Source organism: Zingiber officinale, chromosome 8A (assembly GCF_018446385.1).
Source record: "Zingiber officinale cultivar Zhangliang chromosome 8A, Zo_v1.1, whole genome shotgun sequence".
NCBI classification, from domain to species: domain Eukaryota; kingdom Viridiplantae; phylum Streptophyta; class Magnoliopsida; order Zingiberales; family Zingiberaceae; genus Zingiber; species Zingiber officinale.
In genome coordinates, this window is record NC_056000.1 from 112,913,771 (window position 1) to 112,939,173 (window position 25,403).

Sequence of the window (25,403 nt, forward strand, 5' to 3'; positions counted from 1 at the left end):
AGTTCTAGCATCTAAACTCTGTTTCAAAGTACTTCAGTTACTAGTCTTCTTTTTCTTCTTCTTCCACCCTTGAGAGAGAAACTGACTTGAGTGTCGGAGGGTCTGGCCAGGGATCCCCACCCCAGTCTTAGATCACTAACGCTTTGTTGGTTTGTCTCGCTGTGCGCAGGATCATAGAGAGGTTCGTTTAGGTTTCTAGGAGGTTATCTTAATGAAGGATCGTCGTTCACTGGAGCCAGCGCACCACTTCACAGATTTTAGACAGGATCAAATTTGGCACCATCTGTGGTAAACTATTCACCTGAATCTGAAACTACGAAGATGGAGGAAGTTGAAAAACCCAACACTATTACTATATCGCAGGAGGATCTAGAATTTCTCATTAATGCTAGAGTGCAGAAGATATTTCAACAACAACAACAAGTCAATACTAGTGGTACGCTATCTATAGCACCTCATCCGGCGATGTCTATAACTTCTCATCATAGGGAAATTAAAGAGTGATTGAAGGGGGAGATCTGGTTCATTTTCTCTCTACCCGTCTCTCTCCCACCCGACGTCTGATGTGCGTAGATATTATGATCGTTTATGCATGTTTTAATGCACATTCACTTGCTTTATTTGTATATATTGTTTGCAGATCATCTCTCTTATTGTTTATTCAATATTTATTACTCTTTTGTTAGAGATCTGCTTTTTTTTTTGGTTTTGTATTGACAGAGACAACTTTTGGAGCAAAAACGGTGATTGTCGATGCACCCGAGCAAAGCAGAGCACGATCGTGCACCCTTGCACGGTCGTGTGGTGATTCCAGACAAAGAGCATAGCATGGCCATGCAACCCTGCACGACCGTGTGGACATTCACTGAGAGAGAGCAGAGCACGGTCGTGCAACCTTTCACGGTCGTGCAACCTTTCACGGTCGTGCCTCACAACCAGCAGCTAAGATCTACACGGTCGTGTAGTGCAGCCCGAGCCAAAGCAAGACACGGCCGTGCAGATGTGGCACGGTCATGCCACTTTACCCGAACACAAGAAGAGCTTGGTCGTACAGATTTTGCACGGTCGTGGCACGTGCCATGTTGCGCCCGTGCCCTAGCCTATATAAAGGCTTTTAATTCTTCTTCTCGGGGGAGGGGAGGAAAGCCGTCAGAAAGGATTTACCTTGGTACCATTCCACGCTATCCCGGACTTCCGAGATCACCGTCATCATCATATCAAATCCAGAAGCAAAGGATTGGACCCGAAGATCACTCGACGTTATTGGATGAGCATCTTTTCTCTTTCTCTCTTCTCGTTTGAGGATTGTATGCTTATTTACATTATGTCTTTGGGGTTTTCTCCGGCGTCTATGGAGTAGATCCCTTGTTCTAGGATCAGGGAATAGTTGTGGATAGGGTTTGATGTAAGACTCATGTTTATGCCTTTACTTATTGGATGATTTTTCTTGCTTTGTTTCTATTTGATATGCATGAGACTCGCTGCTAAGATTATCTCGTCATATTAGTAGATTATGTAGGAATTGCTAATTTCGTAAAGAGAGGATCTTAGATCGTATACCCGAGGGGCCCTAATGACAGGGTATCCCGTTCACGGGCATCTAAGATACTCCCGTGAAAGGAGAGGCAACTTCTCCACAAGGAGGTAAGAGACCAAACCAAACCCCTATCTCTATCCTTAATAATATCGATTAGATTTGTATTCTTATGATCTACCGAGGTGCCCTAGTGACAGGGGTTAATCGTAACAGGATTTCATAGGGATCTTCTCTCTTTAGTGCTTAAGGATAGCAGCTTTAACTTCCGGCGAATGCATGTCGATTGACAATGAGGAAAAGATAGAACATGATACATCAGGTTCCACCACAACGAAACTGAACTCCTAGAACTCTTCCCAAGCCAAGTTAACCTTTCTCTCTTTTGCTAGTTCTCACGTCTACTTCCCCATTCCCTTTCCTCTTAGGAAATAGTTAACTTACAACCATCGGTAGTTTAGCTAATTCTACGTGAACAATCACTAGTGCTTATAACCAGTCCTTGTGAAATCGATAATCTTTTATTACTGACGACGCATCCGTGCACTTGTGGAAGCGTAACAAGTTTTTGGCACCATTGCTGGGGACTGCGTCTATAATATTAGTGAAAATCATATTGGATTAGACTAGACTTTGTTTTTCTTTATTTCACTTTACTTCCTACATTTTTATTAACACAAAAAAATATTAAAAATATATTTTAACTCTTTATTTTGCACTTGAATTATTCAATATCTTGTTCTTGCATGCGAAGAGCTAATCTTTCAAGAGAACTTCTATCGTTCGATCCATAAATTGATAGAACTTTCCTGAGGAGAAGAAACTTACAGAAACTCCAAGCAGAACAAGAAACTTCTGAAATGGCTGACAAACTTTTGAAGGATTACGCCGCACCTTATGCACAAGGGCTTCGGTCTAGCATCACTCGACCACCGATTGAAGCCAACAATTTTGAAATCAAGCCTGCAGTAATCCACATGGTCCAGCAAAATCAATTTGGAGGAGGACCGCATGATGATCCAAATCATCACTTGGAGCATTTCTATGAGATCTACAGTACTGTGAAAGTAAATGGGGTCCCTCTAGAAATAGTAAGGTTACTCCATTTTGGATTTTCCCTGAAAGACAAAGCCAAGCAGTGGCTTAATTCTCTACCAACAAACAGCATAACATCTTGGGATCAGTGTGAGCATAAATTTTTGGACAAATTTTACCCGCCGAGTAAAACTGCACACATGAGGAATTTAATTGCAAGCTTTAAACAGATAGACTCAGAATCGCTATTCGAAGCATGAGACATATTCAAGAGTATGTTGAGACAGTGCCCCCATCATGGCCTCGAGAACTGGTTGGTGCTACACACATTCTACAATGGAATTAACTATCACACAAAGGTGTCCCTCGATTCTACAGCAGGAGGGGCGTTAATGAACAAGAGCCTTGATGAAGCTGAAGAGATCATAGAAAATATGGCACAGAACCACCATTAGTGGGCAGCTGAATGATCTAAAGGTTCTTTCTCTGGGAATCCCATAAAGGCATCAGGAAAATTCGACGTAGATGCAATCACGCTCATGTCTGCAAAGCTGGATGCTCTGACCAATAAGCTTGAGACCATGGGGAGCAACACAACCAATGTGATAGTGTGTGTTTGCAAAATTTGCGGAAGTTTAGATCATGCTCAAGATACTTGCCCCCTAGGACCAATACAAGCACAAATAAACCAACTTGAGGAATGCGATGCGATAGTCAGTTATAACCAAAAGCAAAACAATCTCTACTCCAACACATACAACCCTGGGTGGAGGAACCGCCCAAATTTTTTTTACCGGGGCAATCAGGATCATGGACAAGCAAAACAAAGTTAGCAACCTGGGCAACAAAGCTACCCACCTGGACAACAGTTTTATCAATAACAGCAACCTTCACAACTGTCCAGAATCGAAAAGATACTTAAAGATGCTCTCTTGGAGCAAAAAGAGATGAATAATGAAATTAAGAAGTTGAATCAAAGATTGGAGAATTCTGAAAAGCATCAAAAGATGCAAGACAGCCAAATCGCCCAGATAGCCCAGTCCTTTTCAAGAGCACCGGAAGCATTTCTAGGAAAGCCCGACATAAACCCAATGGAACATTGTCTTATGCCTAATTTGGTCCAGAACAAGGATAGGGAGGAGATCACCAAGAAGGTCGAAGGGACTCTTCCAGTTCCCCCATAAAGTCAGACAATTCCCTTCCCCCAAAAACTAATTACATTCCAAAAATATGAAGAGTTCCATCGATTCCTTAAGAAGATTAAAGAAATCTGCATTGAAGTACCTCTGATAGACACACTGCACCAAATGTTGTAGTTCACTAAATTTTTAAAAGGTATTCTATCCAACAGAAGATAGAAGGGCAACTTCAAAACTGTAACATTGACAGAGAAGTGCAGCGCTCTACTCATGGTAGATATTCCCCCAAAGCTCCAGGATCCAGGAAGTTTTTCTATACCGTGTAAAATTGGCCCTGAGCTCATACTAAAGGCTTTCTACGACTTGGGAGCGAGTGTCAGCCTACTTCCATACTCGTTATGCAAGAAACTAGGACTCCAGAACATCAAACTTACCACTATGACACTATAATTAGCTGACCATTCATGTAGATACCCAATGGGTATAGTGAAAGACGTGCCAGTAGAGGTAGCCGGATGCATCATTCCCATGGATTTTATTGTCCTGGATGTAGAGGAGGATCCCAAGATCCCAATCATCCTTAAAAGACCATTCCTCTCCACCGCTGGAGCACTAATCAATGTGAAAAATCACAAGTTATCCTCGGAGATTGGCAAAGAAAGGTTAGAATTCGATTTATCTGATTCTTCTAACTGCATCTCCTCATTTCAGGGAAATTCTAGCAAGATGAATATACACAAAGCTGAGAAATGTAGTTTCCAAGAGAGGTCGCCTCCAACAAGAAAAGAGAAGTACATCTTTCCTGCACGTGCAAAACTGAAGGAGCAGACTGGAGCATTAACCCTAGGAGGAGAGTCGTGCTTCCATGGGTTTAGTCCACACTAACTGATATGGGGTCGAGCTAAAGACCTAAAGCAAGTGCTTCTTGAGAGGCAACCCAAGGGTTTTCATTTTAATTCGTTATCAATTTATCATTCTTTTAAATTAGTTCAATGAAGTCTTTTATTGTCAGATCTTTGTTTTCAGGATGTGCATAACCTCCACGAGCTGGCCATGATCATTTCATGGTAATAGAGGCATCAAAGGAGTCAAAAAGGTGAAGGGCAAGACACTACACGCGTAAGAGAGTCGACCGTGTGATCCTATATGACCGTGTGAAGCTAACGGAGGAAGATATGCCACTGGCCATGCAACCCCGCATGGTCGTGTAGCTTGTGTAGAGAAAGAACAATACACGGTCGTGCTGAATGGCATGGTCGTGCGAAGTCACCAGAGGGGAAGAAGGGCACAGACCGTGCAGATTTGGCACGGCCGTGCGATCACGGCCGAGAGGAGGAAAGAACCGGTCGTGTCAACCAACACGGTCGTGCCATGCTATCAAGAGGAGGGCGCGCGGACAACTTTCATCTCCTTCCTCATACCCCCCTTCTCTTTCCTTCCTCCCACAAGTTCCCAAAAGTGCTACCACCTGTAAAGCCCGAAAATTCTCAAAACTGTTTTAGAAATATAGTATGATTTTTCTGGAATTTTTAGATATTTTTCCGGAATTTTCCGAGTAGCGGAAGTAGAAAAAATAATTAGAACCGCAAAATAGCTTAGGCGGGAATCGAACCCGAGACCTATGGTTTCGGGATAATGTCAGTAACCGGTTGAACCCAGCAGGGCCGTGCTGAAAGGAAAGGGAATCAGGTACATTTATAGTTGGGTTGGCCGAATTAATCACTTGATTTAAATAGGAAGATTAATAGGGTGAAGAGTTATTTGGTTTTATTTTCACCGTGACCTATTCCTCTTTCAAAACTTCACCGCCGCCCACACCTCCTCTTCCTCCTCTCTCGGCGCCCAAGCCCAAGGACCATCGGGTCATCTTCCGGCGACGACTCCAACACGAAAGAGGTTCTTCTCCGCGAGAGGAACGCGAAGACGTGATCGGATTGTCGAGGAGGTCATCTCCACCGGAATTCTAGCGAAAGGAATTGTAAGAAAATTAGCGTACGAGGTAAGAAACCCCTCACCTGCAGTATAATAGCTCCGGTTGGTTTCCTATGCATTAGTTTTAGCTATATGCAGGTTTTTCCGGCACATAGGGTATGTTAAACCCTCCTCGAGGATTTAGGGATCTAGTTGAACACCTCTGGACGGGCCGGACACGTTGTTCTCCTTTAGTTGGAGATTCTAGACGTTGTCGGGTGCCTAGAGGTGATCTCCCTATTAGAGGAGAGAGTTGAAGCACACCAAGTGTTCTGTAAAATATTAGTGTAGCTAAATACCACCTCAGTTATGTTTAATAGCTCAATTAAATGCATTAGAGGCATTTAAACCAGCACATTAGTTTAGTTCAGTTTTATGGGACTACGGTCCAATGGGTGGGCTCCCACAGTCGCCTCTAGGTTCAGATAACCTAGCTCTAGGTTCAGATAACCTAGAAACAGCATGTTATATCAGTTAGCTATAGATATCAGTATTTTATTTTCAGTGGCACTGTACTGGATTAGATATCCATTGGGTTGGACTCCCACAGTCGTCCCTAGGTTCAGATAGCCTAGACAACCCTGCTAAATTCGGGACTTGCAACCCCGAGTCTAGTAGGGATGCGCGCACAGCAAGTACAGTTGCCGGGCCCAACAGCATGTTTAGTATTTTCACTTATTACGTATTAAATTTCAAAACTCAAAATCAGTTATGCTAGTTGAGTTTGTTTCCAGTTACAGATTCAGTCTCAGTTAGTTTAGACTATATTCAGTTCAGTGTTCATTTGGTTGCTTTGCCATGATTCAGTGCTTATGCCATGCTTATATGTTATGCCTTATGATTTCAGTATACCATGTCTTAGTAAGTTCAGTGCATATTTTCAAATAGCATGATTTAAAAGCATACTGCATCGAATGCATGATTTTGTGAGGTAGATGGTTTCTTACTAAGCTTTAAGCTTACAGATTCTATTTTTCCTTATACTGCAGATAAAGGTAAAGGAAAGATGGACTAGCGGAGGCTGGAGGTCAATGCATTGATAAGGATGTGTGTGGATGGAACCTGGAAGAAGATCTTAGGGAACCTTAGCAAGCTTTATTTCAAACATTAGAACTTTTCAGTGTTTCTTTTTATCATCTTGCACTTTAGTATGTTATTCATTACGAATTAGTTAACCATGCACTTTATTATGCTTAGAACACCTCCTTTATGTTGTTAGAATGTTAGTTGTTGTCATTAGAGTGTTTCTTAGTCATTTTAGTACTTGTAATGTGGTTGAGGCACGAAATAGTACCGAAATCGGACATTTGGCACGACTCGATCGATCGATCGATCGATTCAGGGTTTCAGATCACCACTCGATTGGGGCAGGCACGGGGTCGGGGATCGTCACGATCGATCTCCAAGGTAAGGGAGGAGCCCCGACCGGATCGATCTGACATCTCCGTCGATCCCGATCGCCGAAATCGTCCGCCACGGTCGTCGAGCCGTACAATGCGACCTGATCGATCCAACTTATGTCCCGCATACAGTTGCCGGCTGGATCGATCACTGGATCGATCCGACTATTCCAATCGATCCGTGGATCGATTGGGAGGTCTGGTATCAGCATGGAAGTGTCTAAGTCCAGTTCCTTGGCCATGGGGAAGGTAAGACATGTTATGAGTAGTTAGTTACCTTCCTTAGCATGTATAGAACCAAGAAATGTCAGTGTTTTAGTGAAATTTTAATTAGTACAGCTTCCGCATCTAGACTTACTAAATGGTCAGGGAATAGTTTAGCACAGCATAATGTGACGATCAGCCTTACAGCCTAGTGGTAGAAGGCGGGTCGTTACAGAGTGGTATCAGAGCGGTGTTCCATACTTCGTACACACACATCAGCATTGTACCTACAACTTCCAAGTAAGAACACCTCTACTTTATTTATGCTTCTTGTTTATTATTACAGCTCATGTTTATATACCTACTGCTTGTTAGCATGTGATAGTTTAACCATGATATCAGTAGTTAGATAACCGTGATAGTGTTAGTTATACCTGTGTTCTCTATGTCTTTAGAAATGGCACGAGGACGCCCAGCTAGAAGGGCACTAGCTACTGAGCCCCAAAGAAGAGGGGTAGTTCGCCTCCTCCATCTTACAAAGATGGTGGCTCGATTCTGTGAGCTGAAATGTGAGCGACAGAAATAGCCACCTTAAAGGCTAATCGCCAGAGTACCCCAACCCCCGAACCGAACCCGACAACCTCCAAGTCTTAGAGGTTCCACTCGACCAAATGCGCCAACACCAAGACACAAAGACCAAGAGTGGGAATGAGCCAAGAAAGGAAGCCTATCCGATCAAAGGCAGTGAGTCAAGCCAGAGAACTTCTCAGGCAGTAACCATGGGATGCACAAGCCTGGTTCAAAACACCGGAGAGCACGATGGAGCTTCGGACGCCGTAACACGAGAAGGTGAAGTGTGCCTCCTTCGCCTGACAGAGACGCACGCATGTGGTGGAAAAGAATCAGAACGCGCCCAGTGAACCGGATGACATGGGCCGACTTCGAAGGAGTTCTTCGAGGAATTCTTCATATGCGGGTTACAAACCGCCACTATGACGAGTTCACCGAGTTTCGTTAGGGCAACCTATCAGTTGAGGAAGCCGTGAAGAAATTCAACAGGTTGGCTCGTCGTGCCCAGAGCTAACAGAAAAGGAACGGATCAGGTTGATGCTCAAGATGCCGAGGCCGGAGATAGCAATGAACGTGGCCGGTGGCATACATAGGCCACAAACCACGAGGAGTTAGTGAGCGGTGCCTTGACCACAGAGCATTACCAGAATAACAGAAGCAAGCCTCCTCGAGTCCAAGGGCCAAGGAAACTCTCACACTCAAAAACAGCAAGGCCACAGCTCTAATCGAAAGGGAACTCCAACAGCAAGCGTAAATCGGGAGTGACTCAAAAGGAGGACCATCTAGCAAGCGTCCCAGTTATCCAAAGTGTGCCACTTGTGGAAATTCCACCTGTGGGTTTGTCGCAAGGGCACACGAGGATGCTTTGAATGTGGACAAGAAGGGCACATGGCCAAGCAGTGCCCGAACAAGACCGGTCTTCCTCAGCCACAGCAGATCCAGTATGCAGGCCAGCCAGCTCAGTTACATCAGATGCAGGCCGCTCTAGAAGGTCCACTTATCAGCCAGGGCCGATTAGAAGCCCCTCCAGCTATGGCGAACGCGAGGATCTACTCACTCACCAGAGAGGACGTAGCAAATGCCTCGACATCGTCACAGTCGATTAGCATTTTTCAGGATAGTGCTACTGTTTTATTTGATACTGGGGCAACCCATTCATATATAGCCGTGGTGTTCTCCGAGAAATCAGAGGTACTCAGTGGTCAGTTTCGACGGCACTACCTTCAGGAGAGGTCATGGCATCCACGCACCGGCTCGAGCAGTGCTAGTCATTATAGCAGACAGGGAACTCTTCCGTGATCCGATCCTCTGGAAATGACCGACTACGACGTCATCCTTGGGATGGACTTTCCGATCAAATACGGTGCTTCCATAGAGTGCCGGAAACAGAAAGTGAAGTACAGCTCGAGTACATCGGAGAACCAAAGAGAAAAGCGAAAATTTCTCTCAACTATGAAGGCATGAAGTTGATGGATTCGGATGTGCGGGTACCTAGCACATGTAGTCAATACCGACCATGAAGAGGACCAACAGCTAGCAGAGGTCCGAGTTGTATGTGACTACCCAGCCGTCTTCCCTGAAGAGGCCTAGCACCAGACCGTGAGATTGAATTTGAGATAGAGCTCTTTCCCGGCACCAATCCTATATCCAAAGCGCCCTACCGCATGGCTCCAGCAGAACTCAAGGAACTTCATGAACAGCTACAGGAGCTACTTGACAAGGGCTTCATACGCCCTAGTCACTCACCATGGGAGCGCCTGTGCTATTCGTGAAGAAGAAGGATGGAAGCATGCGACTATGTATAGACTACAGAGCACTGAATCAGGTCACGATCAAGAACAGGTATCCTCTTCCCAGAATAGATGACCTGTTCGACCAATTAAAGGGAGCAGCAGTGTTCTCAAAAATTGACCTCAGATCAGGATACCACCAAGTCAGAGTCAAGGAGGGTGATATATCGAAGACAGCATTCAGGACCAGATACGGACATTACGAGTTCGTAGTCATGCCTTTTGGCGTGACAAATGCTCCAGCTACATTCATGGATCTCATGAACAGGGTATTCAGGGAGTATTTAGATAAGTTTGTTATTGTGTTTATCGATGACATTCTTATCTACTCAGGAACTCAGGAAGAACACTCAGAGCACCTGAAACTAGTATTGCAGACCCTTCAGCAGAACCAAGTTCACGAAATGTGAGTTTTGGCTAAATCAGGTGTCCTTCCTGGGTCACGTAATCTCAAAGGATGGTATTATGGTGGATCCCAGCAAGATAGAAGTAGTAAGTAACTGGAGGAGACCTAGGAACGCCAGCGAGATCAGGAGCTTTCTGGGATTAGCAGGATATTACAGAAAGTTTGTAGAGGACTTCTCCAGGATAGCCTCCCCACTAACAGCTCTCACCAGGAAGAACAAGAAATTTCAGTGGACAGAGGACTGTGAAATTCTGGCACTGCCAGAAAATACAGACAGCTTCGATATATATAGTGACGCCTCTAAATTGGGATTAGGAGCAGTGCTGATGCAAGATGGCAAGGTAATCGCCTATGCATCCAGACAACTCAAGGATTATGAGAAGAACTATCCTACTCATGATCTTGAGCTTGCAGCAGTAGTGTTCGCCTCAAATTTGGAGACATTATTTGTATGGAGCGCAGTGCAGAGTGTACAGATCATCAGAGTCTCAAGTACTTCTTCACCCGTAGGATCTAATATGTGACAGCGCAGTGGCTAGAGCTAGTCAAAGATTATGACATAGACATCCTCTACCACCTGAGGAAAGCCAATAGGGTAGTAGATGCACTTAGTAGAAAATCCAGCGCTACCTTATTATCGCCATGTCACCACCCCTATGAAGGAGATCGCGGATTTTGGTCTCGAACTCATCGCCGGACAGCTCTCTACTATGACCTTAGAGTCTACCTTGCTTGGTGATATTCATCACCGGTGACAAATTCGAAAATCAAGCAAGGGCTAAAGAATCGAGTAGAGAATTGAGTGTCCGATAGCGGGTGTTGTATTTGGTGATAGACTACTCGTGTCCCGGATCGGTGAGGAGCTACGGAGATGATTTTAGATGAGGCTCACAGGACTCCTTATGCGATGCATCCGTGCTCCACCAAATGTATCAAGACAGAAGAAACATTTTGGTGGCCCGGATGAAGCGAGACATCGCCAGATATGTTAGCATCGCCTCACCCGTCGGAGGATCAAGGCGAACATCGACGACGGAGGAGTTCTGCGGCCTACACAGATTCCAGAATGGAAGTGGGAGGATATCTCGATGGACTTCATAGTGGGCTACCCAACCATAAATGGTTTTGATGCCATCTGAGTAGTCGACATGTTGACTAAATCACCCACTTTTAGCTATCAAGATATCCTACTCCATGGAGAAGCTAGCTCGGTTGTATCTTCGAGATCGTCCGACTACATGGAGTCCCACGAACCATCATTTCAGACGAGCAACAGATTCACATCACACTTCCGGGAGTGTGTACAACAAGATTGGGCACCAAATTGAAATTCAAAGATGACCTTCCATCCTCAGACGTGATGGTCGAGGAGCGAGTAAATCGGTACTCAAGATATGCTCCAGCGTGTGCCCTAGACTTCAAGGAAGTTGGTGCAAATATCCGAGCTTAGCGAATTTGCATACAACAGCTATCGTGCCACTATCTGCATGGCACCTTATGAGGCACTCTATGGGCGGAGGTGCAGATCACCAACTGCTGGTATGAGAGTGGTGAGCGAAGGAGCTAGAGCTTGATGATCTAGTGGCGTATACCACAGCCATACAGGAGCCAGAGGATAGAGACAAGAGCCAGAGCCAGAAAAGCTATGCCGATACACCACGCGACCCCTAGAGTTTTCAGTTGGGGATAGACAGTTTTCCTCGAGTAGCTCCCATGAAGGAGTCATGTTTTAGGAAGAAGGGCAAGCTAGCTCCAGATATGTGGGACCATACCCTATCACGAAGAGAGTGGGCAAGGTAGCATATGAGCTAGAGCTACCCCAGGACAGTCATCCACAACGTATTTCATGTCTCCATGCTGAAGAAGCATATTCCAGACGCCACCCAGGTGATTGAGCCCCAGTTGGTACAGGTCCGTGATGATCTCAGCTATGACAGTCGGCCTATTCAGATAATAGACCGAGCAGTAAAGAAATTACGGAACAAGGAAGTACCATTAGTCAAAGTCAGCTGGCAAAATCACACAACAGCAGAGGCGACTTGGGAGACAGAGGCCAACATGAGACAGAAGTACCCAGAATTGTTTTAAGTTCGGGGACGAACTTTTTATAAGGTATGGGGGATTGTAAAGCCCGAAAATTCTCAAAACTGTTTTAGAAATATAGTATGATTTTTCTGGAATTTTTAGATATTTTTCCGGAATTTTCCGAGTAGCGGAAGTAGCAAAAATAATTAGAACCGCAAAATAGCTTAGGCGGGAATCGAACCCGAGACCTATGGTTTCGGGATAATGTCAGTAACCGGTTGAACCCAGCAGGGCCGTGCTGAAAGGAAAGGGAATCAGGTACATTTATAGTTGGGTTGGCCGAATTAATCACTTGATTTAAATAGGAAGATTAATAGGGTGAAGAGTTATTTGGTTTTATTTTCACCGTGACCTATTCCTCTTTCAAAACTTCACCGCCGCCCACACCTCCTCTTCCTCCTCTCTCGGCGCCCAAGCCCAAGGACCATCGGGTCATCTTCCGGCGACGACTCCAACACGAAAGAGGTTCTTCTTCGCGAGAGGAACGCGAAGACGTGATCGGATCGTCGAGGAGGTCATCTCCACCGGAATTCTAGCGAAAGGAATTGTAAGAAAATTAGCGTACGAGGTAAGAAACCCCTCACCTGCAGTATAATAGCTCCGGTTGGTTTCCTATGCATTAGTTTTAGCTATATGCAGGTTTTTCCGGCACATAGGGTGTGTTAAACCCTCCTCGAGGATTTAGGGATCTAGTTGAACACCTCTGGACGGGCCGGACACGTTGTTCTCCTTTAGTTGGAGATTCTAGACGTTGTCGGGTGCCTAGAGGTGATCTCCCTATTAGAGGAGAGAGTTGAAGCACACCAAGTGTTCGGTAAAATGTTAGTGTAGCTAAATACCACCTCAGTTATGTTTAATAGCTCAATTAAATGCATTAGAGGCATTTAAACCAGCACATTAGTTTAGTTCAGTTTTATGGGACTACGGTCCAATGGGTGGGCTCCCACAGTCGCCTCTAGGTTCAGATAACCTAGCTCTAGGTTCAGATAACCTAGAAACAGCATGTTATATCAGTTAGCTATAGATATCAGTATTTTATTTTCAGTGGCACTGTACTGGATTAGATATCCATTGGGTTGGACTCCCACAGTCATCCCTAGGTTCAACTAACCTAGTTCAGATAGCACAGCAAGTACAGTTGCCGGGCCCAACAGCATGTTTAGTATTTTCACTTATTACGTATTAAATTTCAAAACTCAAAATCAGTCATGCTAGTTGAGTTTGTTTCCAGTTACAGATTCAGTTTCAGTTAGTTTAGCCTATATTCAGTTCAGTGTTCTTTTGGTTGCTTTGCCATGATTCAGTGCTTATGCCATGCTTATATGTTATGCCTTATGATTTCAGTATACCATGTCTTAGTAAGTTCAGTGCATATTTTCAAATAGCATGATTTAAAAGCATACTGCATCGAATGCATGATTTTGTGAGGTAGATGGTTTCTTACTAAGCTTTAAGCTTACAGATTCTATTTTTCCTTATACTGCAGATAAAGGTAAAGGAAAGATGGACTAGCGGAGGCTGGAGGTCAATGCATTGATAAGGATGTGTGTGGATGGAACCTGGAAGAAGATCTTAGGGAACCTTAGCAAGCTTTATTTCAAACATTAGAACTTTTCAGTGTTTCTTTTTATCATCTTGCACTTTAGTATGTTATTCATTACGAATTAGTTAACCATGCACTTTATTATGCTTAGAACACCTCTTTTATGTTGTTAGAATGTTAGTTGTTGTCATTAGAGTGTTTCTTAGTCATTTTAGTACTTGTAATGTGGTTGAGGCACGCAAAGGGTCTGAAATCGACATTTGGCACGAAATCAGAATCAATCGATCACCGATCGATTCGAGGTTTCAATCGATCACCGATCGGAACAAAGGTGGGCCTTTGATCGATCACCGATCGATCCACCATTTCACGATCGCGAAGAGAGCCTCGATCGATCATCGATCGATTGATCAACCTGGATCGATCACCGATCGATCCAAGTAGTCCGAATCACGGCTGGATCGATCACGGATCGATCCAACTTATGTCCCGCATACAGTTGCCGGCTGGATCGATCACTGGATCGATCCGACTATTCCAATCGATCCGTGGATCGATTGGGAGGTCTGGTATCAGCATGGAAGTGTCTAAGTCCAGTTCCTTGGCCATGGGGAAGGTAAGACATGTTATGAGTAGTTAGTTACCTTCCTTAGCATGTATAGAACCAAGAAATGTCAGTGTTTTAGTAAAATTTTAATTAGTACAGCTTCCGCATCTAGACTTACTAAATGGTCAGGGAATAGTTTAGCACAGCATAATGTGACGATCAGCCTTACAGCCTAGTGGTAGAAGGCGGGTCGTTACACCACCCATCTCCCATATTCATCTCATTCAAATCTACCTCTCTCATCATCCATGATGTCAAATATCATTGAAGGGAGCTCTCGTCAAAGGAAAGGAAAAGAGTTGTTGGTGGTCTCAAACAAGGAGAATGCACGCTTCAAAGGTATATCTAACAACTTCGGCATTACTTTCTCTAGTGATGAACAATTGCATCGTTATCACTCTTTATCTAAACGTTCTATTTTGAGCACTAGGTTTATGGACCAAGAAACCTTGAAAGTGTTGGGGTTTAGGAATGATATTGATTGGTTGCTTAATGGAATAGGTTGGACTAATGTAATGACCATGAAGTACCCAACTTATCCTCGTATCGTTTTGGAAATTTTAAGTTCCATCACTGTTGATAATGTTCAAGGAGGAGGAAAATTAAATTTTCATTTATTTAATGCTGACTATGAATGGAGTCTTGAGGATTTTAATACATGCTATGATTTGCCTAGGGATGGAGCGTACATAATCCTACCTGCTTTTGAAAATTCAAACTTATGGGAGAAAATTGGTGGGCGATCTTGCTTTAATCCACATGTTCCTAATGGTACTAGTATCATTAACCCAATTTTTCGATATCTCCATATGATGATGAGGAACTCAATATTTGGAAGGGGCGGTAAAGAAGGAATTGTAAGACTTTATGACTTGTATTATTTATGGGCAATGATAGAAAAGGTGTCTATTAATTTTGGATATTTCTTTTTAAGGCACTTGATAACACTAGGGAAGGCTTCTTCCTCTGCCCCTATTATTTTAGGAGGATTGCTTACTCATATTGCGGTAGTACTAGGTTATGATCTGAGTGGTCTTGAAATGATTGAAGATGTTTATCGAATGGATTTAAATTTTTATTTAACCACTCATTTGATTCGCCGAGAGGAATATGGGTATAGTCTTGTGATTAAGGATAGTTTTCCCCTTAGACTGCCCAACCCGGCTTTGACCACGTCCATGTTAGGGAGAATTGGCATTTGACGTTAGCAAAGCAACAAATTAACCCACCTCCAACCTCCCTTCCTAGAAATATACCTTCGGTTAGTCAAGATATTTTGCGATTCAATTTCCAAGAATTTCGTCCTATTATTAACTCTCTTCATCATGACTTGGAACAAACTAATAGATTGTTTACTAGAAATTTTTGCATGAAGGATGAGCAATTTAAGCACTTGTAGGACTATTTTAGGAGTGAAAGAGAGTTATGCACATGAATGCTTGAATTCATGGATGCTCATAGGAAGAGAATGGTTTGGAACGAGGATTTTAGGTGGTATATGAGGAATTTTCAGCATAATATTGACGAGCTATTCTTGTATCATAAACAGGTAAGGGACTTGAGATGGGTAGTTGAGTCTTATCCTGAGTTTCCCGACCTCCCCGACCTTCAGCCTCATCGACCATTTTGATTTCATCGGGACAATGAAAAATCTAAGTCTGGGGGGGTGTTGTGTTTGCACAACCTGAGTCGAGTCGAGTCCTTTTCTTTTCTTTCTGCAAATTTATTTAGTTTGTTTTATCTACTTGCATTTCATTTTTATTTCTTTTAGTTTCATATTTCTACTTGCATCTCATTTGCACTTCCTTTTCCTACTTGTAGTTTTTCTTCATTTTTTTTTATTTTGAAGTTTTGAGACATATTTGAGAACATCAAACATTCTACTTCCTTTGCTGCCTTGTTCAATAGTAAAATGACTAGCACGTGTATTTTCTTAGTTCATGTGTTGTTGAAATAGTGTTAGTATGTTTGGTGTACCTCCTTTCTCTATCTTTAGTAGTATGAAATAAGCTAAGCATTGTACGGAGTTTAGTATAAGTCTTAGCCTAACCTTAAGGATCTTACTTTCACTTCACTTAAGTACTTAAGCTTGAATAGTAGAAATATTTTGAAATAGTTATGATTCATCCAATTTGCTTAGTACTTTTATTCCCATGGGGATTCCTTAGTTACATTTTGGTTACTGGATGACCTTGGATCATGGAAGCTCATTTGGAAAAATCTAAATCCCAACATATGCATTTGGCATTTGTGATTAGTGCTACACCTATATAGTACCAAAAAAAAGAAAAAAAGAGTTGAATAAGGAATATAAAAAAAAAGTTGTCGTAAGTGGAAACTAATAATTTACCCCTTTGAGACCGAGTTAGGTTACTGGGGAAATAAATGTTATGTTTCTCTTGATTCCGAGTAGTATCCTTTGAGACCTTGTGTAATTTAAGGAAAACGAACCAAGTGTGTGGCAGGTAAGTGTCTATCACCGGGAACATTAGGAACTCAATTGTATGATGACTTAACTAGGACAGAAAATTGAAACTTGAAGAGCTTGAGTTACTTATTGCATCGAGCACAAAGAACTTATGCTTAGGCCATACTTAGGTTACTCCACAATCATGATTATCAATGAAACTAGTTGATAGAGTTAGGTGAGTACACTAGGGATTATGATACACTATAGGAACTCATGAACATAGATTGCAGCATTTTGCTTGAGGACAAGCAAAGGTTCAAGTCTGGGGGTATGATGTGCGTAGATATTATGATCGTTTATGCATGTTTTAATGCACATTCACTTGCTTTATTTGTATATATTGTTTACACGATCATCTCTCTTATTGTTTATTCAGTATTTATTACTCTTTTGTCGGAGATCTGCTCTTTGTTTGGTTTTGTGTTGACAGGGACAACTTTTGGAGTGAAAACGATGATTGTCGATGCACCCAAGCAAAGCAGAGCACGACCATTCACCCCTGCACGACCGTGTGGCGATTCCAGAAAGAGAGCAGAGCATGACCGTGCAACCCTGCACGGCCATGTGGTCATTCACCAAGAGAGAGCAGAGCACGGTCGTGCCTCACAACCAGCAGCCAAGATCCACACGGCTGTGTGAACCTCACACGGTCGTGCAGTGCAGCCCGAGCCAAAGCAAGATATGGCTGTGCAGATGTGGCACGGTAGTGCCACTTTACCTGAAGACAAGAAGAGCTTGGTCGTACAGATTTCACACGGTCGTGGCATGGGTCGTGCGGCGCCCGTGCCCTAGCTTATATAAAGGCTTTTAACTCTTCTTCTCAGGGGGGAGGCTAGCCGTCAGAAAGGATTTACCTTGGTGTCGTTCCATGCTATCCCAGACTTCTGAGATCACCATCATCATCGTATCAACTCCAGAAGCAAAGGATTGGACCCGAAGATCTCTCGACATTATTAGATAAGCATCTTTTCTCTTTCTCCCTTCTCGTTTGAGGATTGTATGCTTATTTACATTATGTCTTTGGGTTTTTCTCTAGCGTCTATGGAGTAGATCCCTTGTTCTAGGATCAGGGAGTAGTTGTAGATAGGGTTTGATGTAAGACTCATGTTTATACCTTTACTTATTGGATGATTTCGTTTGCTTTATTTCTATTTGATATGCATGAGGCTCGCTGTTGAGATTATCTAGTCATATTAGTTGATTGTGTAGGAATTACTAATTTCGTAAAGAGAGGATCTTAGATCATATACCAGAGGGACCCTAGTGACAAGGGTAATCCATTCACGGACATCTAGGATACTCCCTTAAAAGGAGAGGCAACTTCTCCATAAGGAGGTAAGAGACCAAACCAACCTCTTATCTCTATCCTTAATTATACCTATTAGATTTGTATTCTTGTGATCTATCGAGGCGCCCTAGTGACAGGGGTTAACCGTAACAGAATTTCACAGGGATCTTCTCTATTTAGTGCTTAAGGATAGTAGCTTTAACTTCCGTCGAATGCATGTTGATTGACAATAAGGAAAAGATAGAACATGATACATCAGGTTCCACCACAATGAAACCAAACTCCTAGAACTCTTCCCAAGACAAGTTAACCTTTCTCTATTTTGTTAGTTCTCACGTCTACTTCCCCATTCCCTTTCCTCTTAGAAAATAGTTAACTTACATCCATCGGTAGTTTAGCTAATTCTACGTGAACAATCGCTAGTGCTTATAACTAGACCTCGTGGGATCGATAATCTTTTATTACTGACGACGTATTAGTGCGCTTGCAAAAGCATAATAACATCCTAAAGCATATTTCCGGACACCTCTTGAACAAGGGGGACGAAAAGAAATTCTTCAGGAGTCTTCTAGAAAAATCCCTATAAGAGAAAAATGAAAAGGGAAGATTGTAGCCAGTGATAGTTCTCCTAAAAGGATTATCACTCCATTTTCTCAACAAGTGCTAGATGATCCTTTGCCGAAGCATTATCAAAATTTAAATGTCGGAGAATACTCAAGGACAACTGATCCCAAGGATCATCTTCTAAAATTTGAACATACAGCACTCCTCCAACAATTCAACGATGGTGTTAAATGTCTGATGTTCCTTACTACCTTTGGGGAGCAGCTCAGAGGTGGTTCAAGCGACTATCGAAAAATTCTATTCGGCGCTTTAAGGACTTCCACAAGGTGTTCCTACATCAGTTTTTCTAGCAATCAAAGGTATCATAAAATCCCTTGGAGTCTCTTTTCAATCAAGCAAGAACCTAAAGAATCTATCAGAGCTTATATTAAAAAGTTCAACCGAGTGGCCATTGATGTCCCTTTCTGTTGGTGCAATCGACCTCCAAGGTTTTAATTTTGACAAATATGTTTTAGTGTGTTTAATGGAGACTAATCATTGGAAGTCCTAGTCATGGCTAGGCAAGGGTGGGAAGTCAACCGAGTGACTAGTCCTAACTGCGGTTAGGCAAGGAAATTCCTAGTTGCAGGCTAGGGAAGGGAAATCTTAGTAGTGTTAGAGTGTATACTAAAAGCCTAGCTTTTGTATAAACATTTATTTAGAAATAAGAATCACATTGGTCAAGTATCTACATTTATGTTAAGTGTAGTTACTCAATTAATTTATATCATAGATAACATAGTGTGTGGTGTCACGGACAGAAGATCATGTTATCAGTTCTTTATAAATTATAAATAGTTGCTCACGACTAAGATGGAAAGGAACAAACCATTGGTAAAGTCGCAGTGTGATTAGGGATTAGTTTATCTTGACTGATAAATTACACTAATATACTCAAAGTGTATTGAGTAGGACCATTTTAGGTAAGTTCTTTTTATACTGACTTGATAAAAGAACTAGACCTTAGTTATTATGGAAGTGTGTGCTCTTAATCCTAATATAATAACAAACACATATATTTAGTATTTATTTCTTTGACTTATCAATGGATGAGATTTAGCTCGATAAATCAATAAGCCCGATAACTTGGGAAATGATACTACTTATAGTGTGTGTTGTTGATTATAGAAGGAAAATGTGTCCTAGTAATCTAGGTTGATAATGTCCCCAAGAGGAGCTCATAAGGATTATCATGTTAAACCCTGTAGGTGGACTTAGTCCGATATGACGATGAGGTTGAGTGGTACTACTCTTGGACTAAGATATTAATTAAGTGAGTTGTTAGTAACTCATTTAATTAGTGGGCATTCGACATCTTAAACACAGGGAGACTAACACACTCATAATAAGGAGCCCAAAATGTAATTTGGGATTGGTGCGGTAATTCAATAATAATTCTTTAGTGGTATGAATTATTATTGATGAAATTAAGTTGTGTGTTCGGAGCGAACACTGGAAGCTTAATTTCATCGGGAGACCAAAACCAATTCCTCCTCTCGGTCCCTATCGTAGCCTCTTGTATATAGAGAATTATACCCACCTATACCCACTTTTTACCCATCCTAATGGGGTCGGCCAAGCTAGCTTGAAACCTAAGCTAGGGCCGGCCAAGATCAAAGGATTGAGCCAAGTTAATTGGTCGGCCATAGCTTGGAGCCCAAGCTTGATTGGCCGACCATATTAAAAAGGATTTTATTTTTATTTAAATTTTTTTCTTAATGTGGATATCATGGTTTTAAAAGAGAGTTTAAAATTTAAATCTTTCCTTTTATAGCATTCTATAAAGGATTAAGAAAAGATTTAAAATCTTTCCTTATTTGTAGATTGAAAGGTGGGTTTTAATTTTAAGAAAACTTTCCCTTTTAACCATTTTCATGATTTAAAAGAGAGTTTAAAAAATTAAATATTTCCTTTTATAAGTTTCTACAAAAGATTAAGAAAAAATTTGATATCTTTCCTTATTTGTAGATTGAAAGGAGATTTTAATTTTTAAAGATAACTTTCCTTTTTAGAAATTATTCACATGTTTAAAAGAAAGATTTTAATTTATAAAATTTTCTTTTTATAATCCACCATGAAGGGAAAATTTATTGGAGAAATTTTTTATAAATTTTCGGAGACAAATTAGGATGTTTTAATTCTTATTAAAACTCTCCTTGTTTATAGCTTATAGATGTGGTCGGCCATGTAATGTGAGAAGAGGAAATTATTTTTAATTAAATAAATTTTCTTTTTCATGGCAAAAGAATTAAGGAAGTTTTTTATTTAAATTTCCTTATTTGCCAAGACCAAGGATTATAAAAGAGGGGGTAGAGGTGCCTTCATGGGTAACGACTCTATTCTTTTTCTTCCTCCCTCTCTTCCTTGGTGGTGTGGTCGGCCCCCCTCTTTTTCTCTCCTCTCCTTATTGTGGCCGAAACTTCTTCATTGGTGGAGTTCTCTTGGTGGCCAGATCAAGCAAGGAGAAGAAGGAGAGAAAGGAAGCCTAGTCTCTAGCATCCCTTGGAGCATTGGTGGTGGCCAAACCTATCTATCAAGAAGGACTCTTGGTGGCCGAAACCTAGAAGGAAGAAGAAGGTGCTTGGTGGTTCTCACCTCGGAAGATCGTTGCCCACACAATGTCCGAGGTTAGAAGAGGAATACGGTAGAAGATCAAGAGGTTATTTGCTTACAAAGAAAGGTATAACTAGTAATTATTTTCCGCATCATACTAGCTTTCTTTGTATAGTTATTTTTGGAAATATCAAACACAAGAGGCATATGATTCTAGAGTTTTCGGATTTGTTTCGAAGTTGTGTTTTCTTCTTTTTCGAATTTGTGATTCGATTGTTGCTTTTGGTTAACCTAGAGTTATTTAAGAAACTTAAATATTAGCTTTCCTTAGAAGGCTTTGTCTAAGCGGTGGTGGTTGCTCCCATATCCAAGAAGGTCATGTGCCTCGCCATGCAGTCCTGAAAGCTAATTTTGGAAATTAATATTTAAAGGAATTAATAACATAGGTGGATTTGAATCAATAGTATTAAGTTCCGCTTGCGATTCAAATCTAAACCATTAAGAACAGATAAGTTAAGAAAGGTTCTAAAGAACACAATAGGTTATTTAAGGAAATGTTTGACACTTGTACAAAATTTTTATACAGTGGAACCGGAACGATTTTCCTAGGACTAACCAACAAGTAGAACGTGGAAGCCAGGTGGATTTGATAAGTCTAGAGGACCTGATCTCTAGGTAGTTGAATACTGAGGCAAGGGAAATCTTGGTAGATCGTGGAAGCTAGGTGGATTCGATAGGTCTGGAGGACCTAATTCCTGGGTAGCTGAATACTGAGTCTTGGTGAGTGAAGCCAGGTGGAGAAAACCCTAAGGGGCGGTAACCTTAGGTTCTGGTGAGTGAAGCCTGATGGACAAAATCCTAGGGGGAGATAACCTTAGGCAACGAGAAGTCTTGGAGGAGTGAACTCCAAGCAAGGTTGATCAGATGGGGTCGATCGAACTAGCGGATCTCAGTAAATCTAAGTTTAGGTTTACCTTAGTATTCTGTATTACTATTATTGCTATTGGCTAATGTAGTATTGCAGGAAAAGCCTTAGTCGATCAAGCGATCAGACATTGAGTAGGCAAAGTCCAAATAGGTTTGGAGGACCAATGTTTGGCAGGTAAGTTGAGGTAAGCAACTGGAGGAGCGACAGTGAGGTCGTGTTCCTAAAAGGAATAATCTAAGGTCGTTGATCCAACTGAAGAAACCAGGAAGGTTTCCAAGTTAAGATCAAGATAGTTGAACTGTCTATTATTACTACTCATGCATTAGATATATTACTACTGTGCTAATATATATTTTGCAAGATTATTGTCTAACACTATTTTGTAGGTTCGACCTGATCGACTTACCGAACTAGATGATCGGTCGACTGAACAAGGTCAACTCAGAGAAGATATTAGTTCAGACCAAAATAGAGCACGGTCCAATCAAAACTTGATCGGTCGACCGAACCCTGATGACTCAGCATAGTTCAGACCGAGCAGAGGCAAAGAAGGAAGAGCGACTGATCGGTCGACCGAACTAGGGGATCAGTTGATCAAAAAAATCATCACTTAATGGTGCATTAATTCCAGATCTCAGCGAACAGGGAAGGATCTCTATTCGGTTGACCGAACACTTTAATGTCATTAAATGCCGAAGATCGAATCAGCATCAGATCTCAGCGAAGATGGAAGGGAGCTGGTTCGGTCGATTAAACCTAATGATCGGTCGATCGAACGTCGATGACTCTTATAAAAGTGAGCTCGAGGTCCGAGGCTGTGCAACGAAAATGAAATCAGATCTGTTCAAAGTTCCTCTCTATGCAAGCTGCTATTCGTGCTACTACTCTTCTACGCATCCATCAAGCAAGCTACTGTACCATCCAAGAAGTACAGATCGAATGCATCTTCTATCTAAGTAATCGGTATATTTATTTAGCTTGTTGTACTTAATCTAAAGTAAGATAGTAGGTTGTTACTATCTTACTCATTTCATTGTAAGATCTGCTTCTCTCCAAGGTTTTCAGAGAAAAGAGTTTTTGTGGATTGCCCAATTGTAAAATCAAGGATCGTGGGCTTTGGAGTAGGAGTCAGCCTAGGCTCCGAACCAAGTAACTGAACCTGTTCTTTATTTTCCGCTGCATGACTTTGATTTAAACAAGTAAAAGAAAAGTTTTTTAAAGTGCAATATTCACCCCCCCCCCTCTATTGCACTCATTTGATCCTACACCTTTGGTCACCACGGAGATCTTGGTAAGTGTCTTTTCCCAGGGGCTTAATGATAATGACTTCTTTAAGGATTTGGTCAGGAATCCTCCTATCAATTTTGATATATTAATCGAGCGGGCTTTGAAGTTCATCAATGTGGAAAAAGCTCAAGATGCTCAGAGGAAGGATACCACTACTTTCATGCCTGTTCTGCCACGGTACGTCCTGCAGGTCCTATTCAGCCTCCTAAGGGGCCTCGAGTGGATCCGCATCATCGTCATCCAGAACCTCGACCTCAAGCAGTACAGCATGTAGAGGTTCCTCAATGCTTTCCTCAGAGATGGTGCACATATCATATGACAAGTACCCATAATATTGAAAATTATTTTGCCCTAAAGAATCAATAAGCAGGCACAAACGCTAGACAAAGTGCAATCAGAGCAACCATCGGCCCGGTAAGAAGAGAATCGCAACAATGCTGCTCGGGGTAATATCAATATGGTAGCGGAAGGATCCACTGATGGTGATTCCAACCAGGCGAGGAAGTCACATGCCCAGTGATTAATGATACACGCTATTGGATGTAGTGTCGAGAAAGCGGAGGGACCGAAAATCAGTTTTGGGCCCAAAGATTTAGTGGGCGTAGAAGTGCCCCATGATGATGCATTAATAATTAAGGCTGTTAAAGCCAATTACAACATTTCTCGTACTTTTATTGACATCGACAATTATGTTAATATTATCTTTAAACAAGCTTTTGATCAGCTGCAGATCAACCCAAGCGAGCTTCAACCTATGGTTACTCCACTATATGGGTTTATAGGCAATAAAGTATAGTCGCTAGGTCAAATAAAATTAGTCATATCTTTAGGGGAGGAGCCCCTTATGAGGATACATCGATCTTCCTTCATGGTGGTTGACACCCCGTCAGCTTATAATGTTATCTTGGGTCGACCAGCCTTGAATAAATTCAGAGGGGTCGTTTCTACTTTCTATCAGAAAATAAAATTTCCTGTGGATGATCAAGTGGGGGAAGTCAAGAGAGATCAAATGTAAGTGCTATGTGGAGGTTGTGAGAGTGAAAGCTAATGTCGCCCGAAAAGCTCAAAGGATGGATATCAATGTCATCCATGAAAAACCGCTTACGCTTGTATATGAGGAGAAAGAGGAAGTGAAGATACAAATCGCCCAACTGAAAGCTACTACCCATATCGCGTCCGATCTTGCTCCTGATCTCAATGAGGACTTGATAAAGTGCATGATGAAGAATAGTGATGTGTTCGCCTAGACACCTAAGGAGGTGAAAGGTGTACCACCAACGGTTATGGAACACGCTCTTCATGTATATCCAGATGTCCGGTCGGTCAAACAAAATAAAAGGGATTTCGGAGATGATCAGAATAAAATTATCAAGGAAGAAGTGGATAAATTGTTGGAGGCTTGATATATTTGGGAAGTACAATTTCCAACCTGGCTGGACAACGTTGTCTTGGTTTCTAAGTCAAGTAATAAGTGACGAGTATGTATTGATTTCAAGGATCTCAACAAGGCTTGCCCAAAGGATTATTATCCTCTGCCTCATATAGATCAAATGGTGGATTATACGGTTGGATGTAAATGTGTTATTATGTTGGATGTCTATCAGGGATATCACCAAGTTTCACTCACTAAGACAGATCAGGAAAAGGTTAGCTTGATAACTGCTGAAGGTACTTATTATTACAGTATCATACCTTTTGGTCTAAAGAATACAGAAGCTGTTTATCAGAGACTCATGAACAATGTTTTTTCAAAAACAAATTGGAAGAAACATGAAAGTTTATGTGGATGACATATTAAATCTATACGGGCTTCTAGCTTATGTGCTGACATAGAAGAAACTTGTAGGACCCTGAGGAGATACGAACTCAAGCTCAATCCTAGCAAATATTTATTTGGAGTCAAGAGTGAAAAATTCCTGGGATACATGGTGACCGAGCGGGGAATAAAAGCCAATACCATCAAAGTAAAAGCACTACAAGACATGACTCC

At 41.9% G+C, this 25,403-nt stretch overlaps 1 non-coding gene across 1 annotated transcript; it reads right to left on the reverse strand.

Moving 5' to 3' along the window:
• Positions 1 to 2,765: 2,765 nt before the first annotated feature.
• LOC122013175 lies at positions 2,766 to 2,873 on the reverse strand. Its single transcript, XR_006120506.1, has one exon. It is a non-coding gene; the product is annotated as a small nucleolar RNA R71 (small nucleolar RNA).
• Positions 2,874 to 25,403: the final 22,530 nt, after the last annotated feature.